We start from the raw sequence: 11,567 nt of genomic DNA, 5'->3' as shown, positions 1-11,567 counted from the left end.
ACCTCTGTGACGAATGCCGATTCCGCGTTTCAGAAAAGGTAGTCCTTGCTCTGCCTTGGTTACGTGGCAGTTTGCTATCCTCTTCCGATAAGACCTCCATGGCATCTTAGAAAACTTGCCCACGAACTTCTTTTCTTCTTTCCAATTGAAATCCAACTTAGCCATTTGTAGTATGTAAAATTCGCCTTCTTTGTTGCTAAAGCCAAAGACAACCACGGGGGAAAAATTCTTCTCCATCATCATTATCTTGAGCCAATTTTGCTATCTTTAAGGCTACCTCATCGACTACGCTTATCGCCAAATGCGGCATGTCCAACATTATGTTACACCACCATTGCTTCGTTGAAGTATCTTTGCAAAATTGATCCTACACGCAATTATAGGTAACAATTTATTGAATGATATCAAATAAAACGAAATCAACTCATTCATAAACTTTTCGCCTTCTCTGCCAGCGAAAACGTAGTGTTGGAGCGGGACAGGGCAATAATCAGCGTACACCACATGGCATGGTTGATTGTACAAATGGCAAATCCATTCAGCACACTGGCGTGCATTGGGAATCGTAGCCGAAAGTAAGGCGAAAAAGACATTGTCCAGCAGTGAAGTAATTGTTTCTTCCCAGACGACACCACGCTCCTTGGCTCTCATGTAGAGAATTTCATCGAAAATAACCCAAGCCCCTACACGTACAACTTCTGAGCCACGGTACAGCATACTCCTCAAAATCTACGGAAAGATAGGTGTCCTCTTTATATTGGTCTAATACACATGCAAAACGAAAAACAAACCTCATTTGCCATAACCAAGCATGAAGCAGTGGGGGTTGATGGTGACATCTCCTGTCATCAGTCCTACATCTTTAAATTCTTCTGAAAATTCTCGGTACTTCCGATTACTCAGGGCTTTGATGGGAGTTGTATAAATAACACATTGTTTCTCATATTTTTACATTGCAATGGCATATCTAAGCAAAGAAAACATGACAAGTTCCAAATGTTAGTGAAATTGAAATGCAAATGATAATCTACTCTGAAACAACAATTTGACCTGCTGAAATGTCGGCCGATACCAATACTGACTGGAATTCTGCAAACAAAGAATTGCTTCTTTTTGAAAAGGATCTAAAACCAAATAGTACTCCTTAGCAGGAAGGCAGAATATTGTCACGGCCATGGATCTTGTACCAAGATAGAGACATTGTGCTTCAGATTAAAAGATAATGTGTATTTCACCAGAAGGTTTAATGACACCACTGCTAACTAACTGCCCTAACCAATTAATCAAAAAGCCAAACAGGTGTGCCAAGTCGCCCCTTTTATATCCGACGACGAGGGTGGTGCTCCAAAGGACGGCCATAACTGGGGCAGGATTTCCATCCTAGCGCTGTTGTCGCTACCGCGGTGACGAATCGAATATTTCCGACGCGACATCCCCCTCCTTAAGTCGCGACTCGTCCCGATCGCGCTCGTGTGCCAGGAAAATAGAAGTCTAAAATCTAATATTTGTGTTACGGGGTAGAGGGATTACAGGGTTAGAGGAATTACACGACATTGACTTCATTTATCAGGGGGAATAAAGTAAATAAAAGCATTTTCCATGAATAAAAGTTGGGGCCGCCGCCACGCCATCTAGCGCTCGTAGTATCAATACTCACCGGCGAGCCAAGAGATGGCGTGGCCAGTTAGCGTCCTTTTCCAACCACGCTATTCAGTCTCTTCTCATGTCCTCACGTTCTCGCCGGCTTCCATCACGTCCGTTTGGTCCCCTTTCGTCCTCCCTTCCTCCCCGATCGGGTGTTGGTGATCGTGGTCTCGTATTACCCGAGTTGGTCTCGCAAAAACGAGCAATATGACCGGAGCGTCCACATCGGTAGCAGATTGGTTTTCCGTCTACTGTTCGAGAAGGTTTCTCCCCTCCCCCTCCCAGGCATAATTGTTTAGTGCCTCGTTTCAGCTCTTCTATCCGAGCTGCCATATCGCGTATTAAATTTTTTAACTCGTCATGCGACCCTGGGCGCGTGCTGTCTCGCTTTGCGTCGGACTCGTAGGCTTCTTGTTTCAACGGAGTTCGCCTTTCTTCGTAGTCAGCATATGTGACTCGCCTGGCTGGAATAGGATCCTTCGCTTGTCCCATAAAATTAACTGCCTGATTCGGCTTCTCTGAATCCTCATACGCCCTAGTATAAATTTTGAGTGCCCTCAAAAATTCATCTGTCGTCCGGGGCTGTTTAATTGTCATTTCTCGCTTCAAAGGCTGATTAAGCCCACGCAAAAGATAATCTATTTTCTTCGCTTCAGGCATCATAGGGTTCAACCTACGGCACTGATTGAGCACGTCATAGAAATAACCTACGACTGTTTCCGAAGCTTCCTGCTTCCGATTACGTAGCCTAGCTTTATGATAACGGTCGAAATCATCCGATCGAAATGTTTCTAAAAATCGGGTTCGTAGGCCCCTTATCCTGGTTTCGGCCTCCCTCTCAGGCGCGGCTTCACACGGAGCAACGTCGTCCCAGACCACCTGTCCGATTTGACAAGCTAGCCAATCTTTTGCTGTGCCTTCTAAGAATAATCCAAAGTATTCCGCTTTCTCAGCGGGACCCCATCCATTAAAATTGGCGGTCCTCTCGAAACGTTCTATCCATTCAGCGGCGTCGTCGTCTGGTCCTCCGCGGAAAACTGGTACTTCACGATACTGCGATGGATGAGCCGGTGCACGCTGAGCGGCTCCTCCTGCCTGTGCAGGTACACTGGCGGGAGGTCCATCGTTTCCTCTAATTTCAGCACGCTGGGCCATTTCAAGCGTTGGTGCTACAACGAGCGGTGAAGCTCCAGAAAAATCGTTTAACCCCTTATCTCTTCCTTCCCTTGAGCACTCGTTAAAAGTTTCCTTGCTTTTCGGCTATCTTCCGTTGCTCCCTCGGATCAATACACGTTTGTTCTCCTACACCACTATCTCTCGATCTTGCTTCCTGATCGGGACTTGGCGGGTGCCTCCTCGCGCTCGACTTTCCGATCGGGTTCAGTGATACGATTCCTCTTCTCGGAAAGGTATGGCCGATCGCTTGGGCAGTCTGTGCCCCAACATCTGATGAATTTGTCCTCGCGTTCGACTTTCCGATCGGGTTCAGTGATACGATTCCTCTTCTCGGAAAGGTATGGCCGATCGCTTGGGCAGTCTGTGCCCCTACTTCTGAGGAACTTGTCCTCGCGTTCGACTTTCCGATCGGGTTCAGTGATACGATTCCTCTTCTCGGAAAGGTATGGCCGATCGCTTGGGTAGTCTGTGCCCCTACTTCTGAGGAACTTGTCCTCGCGTTCGACTTTCCGATCGGGTTCAGTGATACGATTCCTCTTCTCGGAAAGGTATGGCCGATCACTTGGGTAGTCTGTGCCCCTACTTCTGTAACTCTCTTTATAGATTCCGCCTGACTTCCGTCAAGACCAACGTTGCGTTGTCCTTCCTTGCTTATCGGGGACGCGGCTAACCCTCGTAAACGCCTGCTTTGCCTAGGCGGATCCGTACTCATGCACCGAGCTACGTCTCTCTCTCCCACCCAATGGTAGGCCTGTCGGGCTTGTACTACGCGCTTTCCATAACTTACTCGGACAGGTCTCAAACTAACAGCGAATCAAGGAAATCGGCCAGGTCTGTGGTTCTGTACCACGGCAATTTAAGGCTCTTTCTTGCCGGCCGGTCACACTTCCCAAGGACCCCTAAACAGCACCTGCCTCCAAATCCCTTATTCAAAAACTTCCCAAGACCCGTGCGAAAAGAACAACAATTGCGTTTACCTTACTCAGCCTAACAGGTGTTACCCTGCATCTCCACCATGTCACGGCCATGGATCTTGTACCAAGATAGAGACGTTGTGCTTCAGATTAAAAGATAATGTGTATTTCACCAGAAGGTTTAATGACACCACTGCTAACTAACTGCCCTAACCAATTAATTAAAAAGCCAAACAGGTGTGCCAAGTCGCCTCTTTTATATCCGGCGACGAGGGTGGTGTTCCAAAGGACGGCCATAACTGGGGCAGGATTTCCATCCTAGCGCTGTTGTCGCTACCGCGGTGACGAATCGAATATTTCCGACGCGATAATATGTTTGCAATCGAGCGAATCAGGATCTAGAGGCACATCAACTTCATAAGTACACTGCCCTAATGTCTCAAGTGTGTGAATTGCTATCATTGGTCCCAATGTAAAAAATTTATCATCAACTACAATTTCATCTTGAACAATTTTCACCTAGTCTTAAACATTGTTGTGGACGATTGCCTAGCAAAAAATACACAATTTACATTGACATTAGAGCCATTAACAATATTATAGATAAAGACCACCATTTGACGAAGTAATTCATGAATAAATGAATAATACTTACAATGCCTCATACAATGAATAATACTTACTGCATAGATTTTTGTCTTTCATACATCAGAAAATGCCATTTACTCTTATCAAGCTGGGCCAGATAAACATCAACTTTGAAAAGACCTGTCATTTTACATGATTTCACGTTGTATGAATTTATAAACTACTTCAAAAATAAACTTTTTGTTAATCATACAAACAGGCTTTATTACCTTGTTGACCTGCTGTTGTTGTTCTTTCATCAATAGTTTTTACGTGATTTTCGCTTGAAATTGGAAGTAAATATCGGAAAGTAAACAACGTGACTGGATATCGAGGCTTCTAACGTTTTCTGATAGGCAAGCGTGTTACGGTCCTTCAGAGTGTACAGGATTACGACAAAGAAAAGTTGTTAAAGCCAGCTCGTTTCTTATTTCCAAATACGACCTCGCTTATTTTAACGATAAATAAAGATCACTGAACACGGTTTTCGGATACACAGGCGTGTTACAGTCCTTCAGCGAGTACAGGATTACCACAAACAAAAGTATACTGTTAAAGCCAGTTCGTTTCTTGTTTCCAATTACGAGCTTTTACGATAAATAGAGATCCCTGAACATTTAAACCCGAAACGTGTATCGCACGATACAACATTCTTTCGCACGTAAGGTGTCGCTGATGTCAAAATCAGGGGCTTTAAAAGTCACGTGACTTGAAACATTTAAAAGCAAAATTCCCAACTCTTCGCAGTCACTGGCAATCACAGAGTCTTTGAGGATCTATACTCTATAAAAAAACAAGGAAATAGGGGGAGGAGCCTGTGTCTGTCACATTGTGCTTTTGTTGTGATTGGCTGACGCCAAAACCGCCGCCGGCTGCTGTGGTTAGCTGGCGCCAAAACCGCCGTCTGCTACAGTGAATTGGTGGAATGGGGATTTGGAAAACTAAACTGCGGGTGGAGTTGCGGATTTAGGCAATTTTTCAATCTACGGGCTTTGCGTAAACGGCACGTATGCTGACGGGCAGGGCATTTTATTATTATTATTCTAATTAATTTTTAATTAATTTTATTTAATTTTATTAGTTTTATTTATTATTTTTATTGGCCACTACGGCAGGCGTTTTGGCGGGCAGAGAGGAGGGTCGTTGGGCAACAACGGCGAGTTCTTGGCGAGCAAAGTGGGTTGACGGGCAGAGGCAAAAAGTGAGTGGACACGCAACTAAACGGGCCTTTTGAGGGGCAGAGACTGTACAATAGGTCGGATAAATGCAATTTTTTAGTCTACGAGCTTAGCTTAAAACGAGTGGGCGCTACAGTACGTAAGTCGACGGGCAACCACAGCAGGTTTTTTTGGTGGGCAAAGGGGGTTGACGGGGATGGACTATTCGAGAAAAGACGGGCAGAAGGAAAAAGTGGTTGGACGGCAACTACAGCGGGCGTTTTCTGGGCTGGGACTGCGAGGGAAAAACGGGCAAAAGCAAATGAAAAAGTCAATGGGCCACTACAGCAGGCGTTTTGGCGGGCAGCGAGTGGGGTGACGGGCAGAGAGGGGATCGACGGGCAACGAGTGGGCTGAGGGGCAACGAGTGGTTTGATGGGCAGCGAGTGGGTCGACGGGAAGTGCGTGGGCCGACGGGCAGATGAGTGGGTCGACGGGCAGGGAATGGGCCAACGGGCAGTGAGAGGGTCGACGGGCAAAGAGGGGGCCGACGGGCAGCGAGGGGGTCGACGGGCAGCGAGTGAGTCGACCGGCAGCGAGTGGGTCGGCGGGCAGTTAGAGGGCCGACGGGCAGTTAGAGGGTCGACGGGCAATAACAGCGGGCTTCTTAGAGGGGCAGAAGCAAAAAATGAGTGGGTGGACAACTATAGCGGGGGTTTTGACGGGTCAAGACTGTGACGAAAGGGTGGGGAAAAAAAGTAGATATCCCCAGCAGGCATTTTCGCGGGCACAATGTGAGTTGACGGGCAAAATGTGGGTTGATGGGCAGAGAGGGGGTCGACGGCCAAAGAGTGACGGGCAGGGCGTTTTATTATAATTATTCTAATTTTATTAATTTTATTAGTTTTATTTATTATTTTTATTGGCCATTGGCGGGCAGAGAGGGGGTCGACGGGCAACAACGGCGGGTTTCTTGGCGAGCAAAGTGGGTTGAAGGACAAAGGCAAGAAGTAAGTGGAGAGGCAACTAAAGCGGGTCTTTTGACGGGCAGAGACTGTACAATAGGACGGATAAATGCAATTTTTTAGTCTACGGGCTAGGTTTAAAACGGGTGGGGCAAATGGAAAAAAATGTAGGTGGGCCTCTAAAGCAGGCGTTTTGGCGGGCAGATAGTGAGTTGACGGGCAGAGAGAGGGTTAACGGGCAGAGAGTGGGTTGACGGGCAGAGAGTGGTTTGACGGACAGAGAGGGGGTCGACGGGTAACTTCAGCTGGTATCTTGACGGGCAGCGAAAGTGAGGGGGGGGGGGGGACGGGGAAAATCAATGAATGGGTTGGCGGGTAAGACAGGGGAACCCTTGATTGCGAAAAAAATTAAAAGTAGACGGCGAAAAAATGGAGTGGAATAATTTTCTCGGAAACAGCGTAAGGATACGCTAGCGCCACCTATACCCCGGCCCTGGACGGGCCCAACGTTACTAGGACGGATAAATGCAATTTTTTAGTATTGGTTTAAAACCGGTGGGCGCTACAATAGGTAATCCGACGGGCAGAGACTGTACGGTGGAAGACAAGCAACTACAGCGGGTTTTTTGGTGGGCAAAGGGGGTTGACGGGCAGAGGCTATTCAAGAAAAGATAGGCAGAGGGAAAATATGGGTGGACGGGCAACTACATCGGGCGTTTTCCTGGCTGAGACTGTGAGGGAAAGACGGGCAAAAGCAAATGAAAAGGTGAATGGGCAACTATAGCAGTCGTTTTGGCGGGCAGCGAGTGGGCCAACGGGCAGCGAGTGAGTCGACGGGCAGAGAAGGGGCCCACGGGCAGCGAGTGATTCGACGGGCAGAGAAGGGGCCCACGCGAGTGGGCGATTGGAAGAGATGGGGCCAACGGGCAGTGAGGGAGCTGATGGGCAGTGAGGGGGCCGACGGCCAGCAAGTGGGTCGACGGGCAGAAAGGGAGCTGACGGGCAGTGAGGGGCCGACGGGCCGAGATTGGGTCGACTGGCCGAGAGTGGGCCGACGGACAGAGAGTGGGTCGACGGGCAACAACAGCGAATTTCTTGGTGGGCAAAGTGGGTTGACGGGCAGAGAAAGTGAGGGGGTGGACGGGCAGAATCAATGAGTGGGTTGGCGGGTAAGACAGGGGAACCCTTGATTGCCAAAAAAATTAAAACTAGACGGGCGAAAAAATGGAGTGGAATCATTTTCTTAGAAATAGCGTAAGGATACGCTAGCGCCACCTATACCCCGGCCCTGGACGGGCCCAACGTTACTAGTCTATACTATATAAAAAAACAAGGAAAAGAGGAGGAGCCTGTGTATGTGACTTTGTGCTTTTGTTTTGATTGGCTGGCGTCAAAACCGTCGTCTGCTATAGTGAACGGTGGAATGTGATTGGCTGGCGCCAAAACCACCGTCTGCTGCAGTGAATTGGTGGGATTTGGAACAATAAACTGCGGGTGCGGAAATTGAAGAAAAAATTGGTTTGTGTAATTTCTCAGCTACGCGTGTTGCCGAAACTTAAAATATTACCCGCCTACATATGAACCTTATTATAGTGTGTTATGATGTGAATAATAAATATATGAATTTTAATTTTGATTACTGGTTTATTTTTTATGGTGGTTATTACATTAAATTTTTGTATTATTCCAAATTAATATTTATTTTGAGCCATTTCCTTCTTGGCTTTTGCAAGGGCTTTTCGTGCGTCGACCATCAAGTTGTGCGCAGTTAGATGATTTCTCTCCGCCCTATAAAGATAAAGATATTAATTGTAAATTAAAACAACTGAGCTGCAGAAATGTAAGTATCCATTTAGTTACAGCTTCAATTGCTATAAAATGGGAACGGTTACTTCAAATTTGTCAAAGTGCAAACTTTTGTAAATTTTTAACAGGTTTCATTCATGTTATTGATAAAAGGGGAATAGAAAGGAAAATTTGTTTTAAATTTCCTCCATCTGCCTTATATCAATACTGAATGGCAAACTGCAAAAAATTTTAGGAAAGACTGTGCTTTCAAAAATTTTGACTACACGATACCATTTCTAATATACATAATAATAAATGGATATATAATATGGAATACAATACTTACAAATTAACTGCAACTTTGGCTAGAAAAGCATTCTTCTTTAGCGCATTGAATTTTTGTTGTAGTTCTTGCAGTTTTTTTTTCTTTTTCTCCATTTTTTTTTTCTTTTTTGTCCTCCTCCATTGTTTCCTCTTCTGTTACGATTATATGTTGAGACATGGAGAGCTCAACAGATTCTTCAATTTCCATAATAATTTCTAATTCTAAAACGTTAAAATTATTATCATTTAAATTTTTAAGAAATAAGTAGACATACCGCTGGCCATAGTAGACGATTTTAAGTTTGAATGGGCTACTGCTATTCTTTATCTTAGAAACTTTCACCTAGATGTCGTAATGGAATGAATATTGCGCAATAGTAACGGTTTTTTTTTTAACTTGCTTTGTATTCCCACTGACCTGGCTTTGTGTGCTCATTCAAACTGGCTTTGCCCTTGGAAATACTATTTCATTTGATTAAAAATTACTTTCTGCACGTGAACTTCTCAGCAATCAACTTCAACAAGTTTCCTCTGTCCTCCCTCATATATATAAGACGGTAATAATTAATTTTAGGTAGAACAAATAGTCTTACATATTGCCCTAACTGTTCCTGTTTTACAAGTCCTTTTTAATGTTTGTAAAGTTTTATGTTATTGATATAGTTAGATGTTATTTCTATTTTAAATCCTATTTGATGTAATATTTATTAAAGGTATATTTTATTTATTTACACACATATATTTATGGTTACTGTAATATGTGCAAGGTGCAAATATTACCATAGCTTTATATTATTTACCAAGTTTAATTTATCTATGCATATATATATATATATATAGTATCTTATTTATGTTAACATATTTTATTTTCAATGTGTTTAACGTTTTCAATTTTCATCTTCGTTCCTTTTTTTCAGAATTTTAAATTTTCATTCATTCTAATTTCTATAAATGTTAGCAAAGCTATATATTATTTACACACTATATTTGATTTATGTTATATATACTTTTTTTTTTTAAATATTATTGACTTCGAAACATTCTATCTACAAGGTATTACATATTAAATTTTTTCCTCTTACCGTTACATTTTCCAAATTAAGATTTTTAAATATTAAGTTCAATACTTATTTATTGAAATGGTACCATAGTCATATATTATTTACAAAGTTAAGTTTATTTATGAGTATATATATATTTTTGCTAAGTTTAATATTGATAATGAATGTTTTAATTGATGATGAAGGTATTACATATTAAATATTTTCCTCTTACCGTTACATTTTTCAAATTAAGATTTTTAAATATTAAGTTCAATACTTATTTATTTAAATGGTATTATAGTCATATGTTATTTACAAAGTTAAGTTTATTTATGAGCATATATATATTTTTGCTAAGTTTAATATTGATAATGAATCTATTCGCAAGGTATTTTTTCACTTTTTTTTTGCACCGTTCCTTTTCAAATTATATTCTTTAAATTTTTAGTTATTTATTAAAATGTTATAGTATTATAGTAGTCATAGACATTTATTATTTTCAAAGTTCGTTTTATTTTATGCACATCAATATATATGTTTGATAAGTTTATTATTTACCTAGAAACTCTTTGTTTTAAATATGTAACGTTTCCAAATCTTATCTCCGTTCCCTTTTTCAGTTTGAGTTTTTAAATTTTTATTTCAATACTTCTTTATAAATTGTTATCAAATTCATATACTGTATACAAAATTAATTTTATTTATATACCTATACATATGTTATAGTCAAGTTTTATATTGAACTTGAAACATTCTATTTACAAGGTATAACGTTTCAATTTTTTAACTCACCGTTTCCTTTTTCAAATCAAATTTTTAAAAGATTATTCATTTCTTAATTTCTTTTAACTTTATCAAAGTAATGTGGTATTTACAAAGTTGGTACTATTTATGTACATATATATATTTTTGGTAAGTTTATTACCTATTAACATTTTAAATATAAGGTGAAACATTTTTATCTGATCGTGCCTTTCTAAAATCAAGTTTTTTACATTTCATTTCATTGCTTATTTCTTAAAATTTTATTAAAGTCATAGGTTATTTACAAATTTTACTTTATTTGTACACATATGTATATTTTTGGTAAATCTATTCCTTTTTTAAATGAAATTTTAAAACTTCAATTAAAAACCTATTTATAAAATGTTATCTAAGTCTATATTATTTAAAAGTTTCCTTTATTTAAGTATATATATATATTTTTTTGGTTATTTTATTAATTTATCCTGGTACATTCTATAAACATTCTAAAGCGTTTTCAAATTCTGTACGTTCCTTTTTAAAGTCAAGCTAGCCAATTTTAGTGGATGTTAATTTATCTAAATTTATTCCAGTTATTTGTTATTTACAAAGTAAGATGCTATTAATGTATATATAAATAAATTTGGATTTAATATTTTATTTGTCATTGAACATTCTATAAACAAGGTATATCGTTTAAGAATTGTTTCTCACCGTTCCTTTTAGAATCTTAAGTTTTTTTAATTTGTTCTTCACTATTTCATTAAAATGTTAATGGAAATTTTTTTTATTTAGTCAGTCACATGTTAATGGTTTATTTATATGTAAATTTCGGGTTAGTATTGTATTTGTCATTAACGTCCTATTAAGAAGTTGAATATATAATTCAATGTTAATAAAATCATACTAATTTTAACGTTGTAAGCTTTAATGACCAATTGCGTTGACTAAAATACTTTAGGTAAAGCAACACACACACACGAGAATTTTTTTTTGTGTGTGTGTTTGCAGAGTCATTGGCCGTCCTGTGTATTAACGGGAGCTTCAACACTACTGCGAAGGATCTGGATCTAAATTTACCAAGTAAGTGAGTATTCTTATATATTTTCCCTTCCCCATCTATCGCGTCAAAGGGTAAAATCGACGGAGAGTTTATTTTCTTAGCTATTACCTTCATTAAGTTAG

General features: G+C 40.8%; 1 pseudogene; it reads right to left on the bottom strand.

Annotated features, from left to right (window-relative positions):
- Positions 1 to 318: 318 nt before the first annotated feature.
- LOC130696106 (exosome RNA helicase MTR4-like) lies at positions 319 to 948 on the bottom strand (annotated as a pseudogene).
- Positions 949 to 11,567: the final 10,619 nt, after the last annotated feature.

The sequence above is a fragment of the Daphnia carinata genome, chromosome 1 (genome assembly GCF_022539665.2).
Source record: "Daphnia carinata strain CSIRO-1 chromosome 1, CSIRO_AGI_Dcar_HiC_V3, whole genome shotgun sequence".
Taxonomy (NCBI): domain Eukaryota; kingdom Metazoa; phylum Arthropoda; class Branchiopoda; order Diplostraca; family Daphniidae; genus Daphnia; species Daphnia carinata.
The sequence above is the reverse complement of the archived record's forward strand: the minus strand, read 5'-3'. Positions and strand labels throughout refer to the sequence as shown.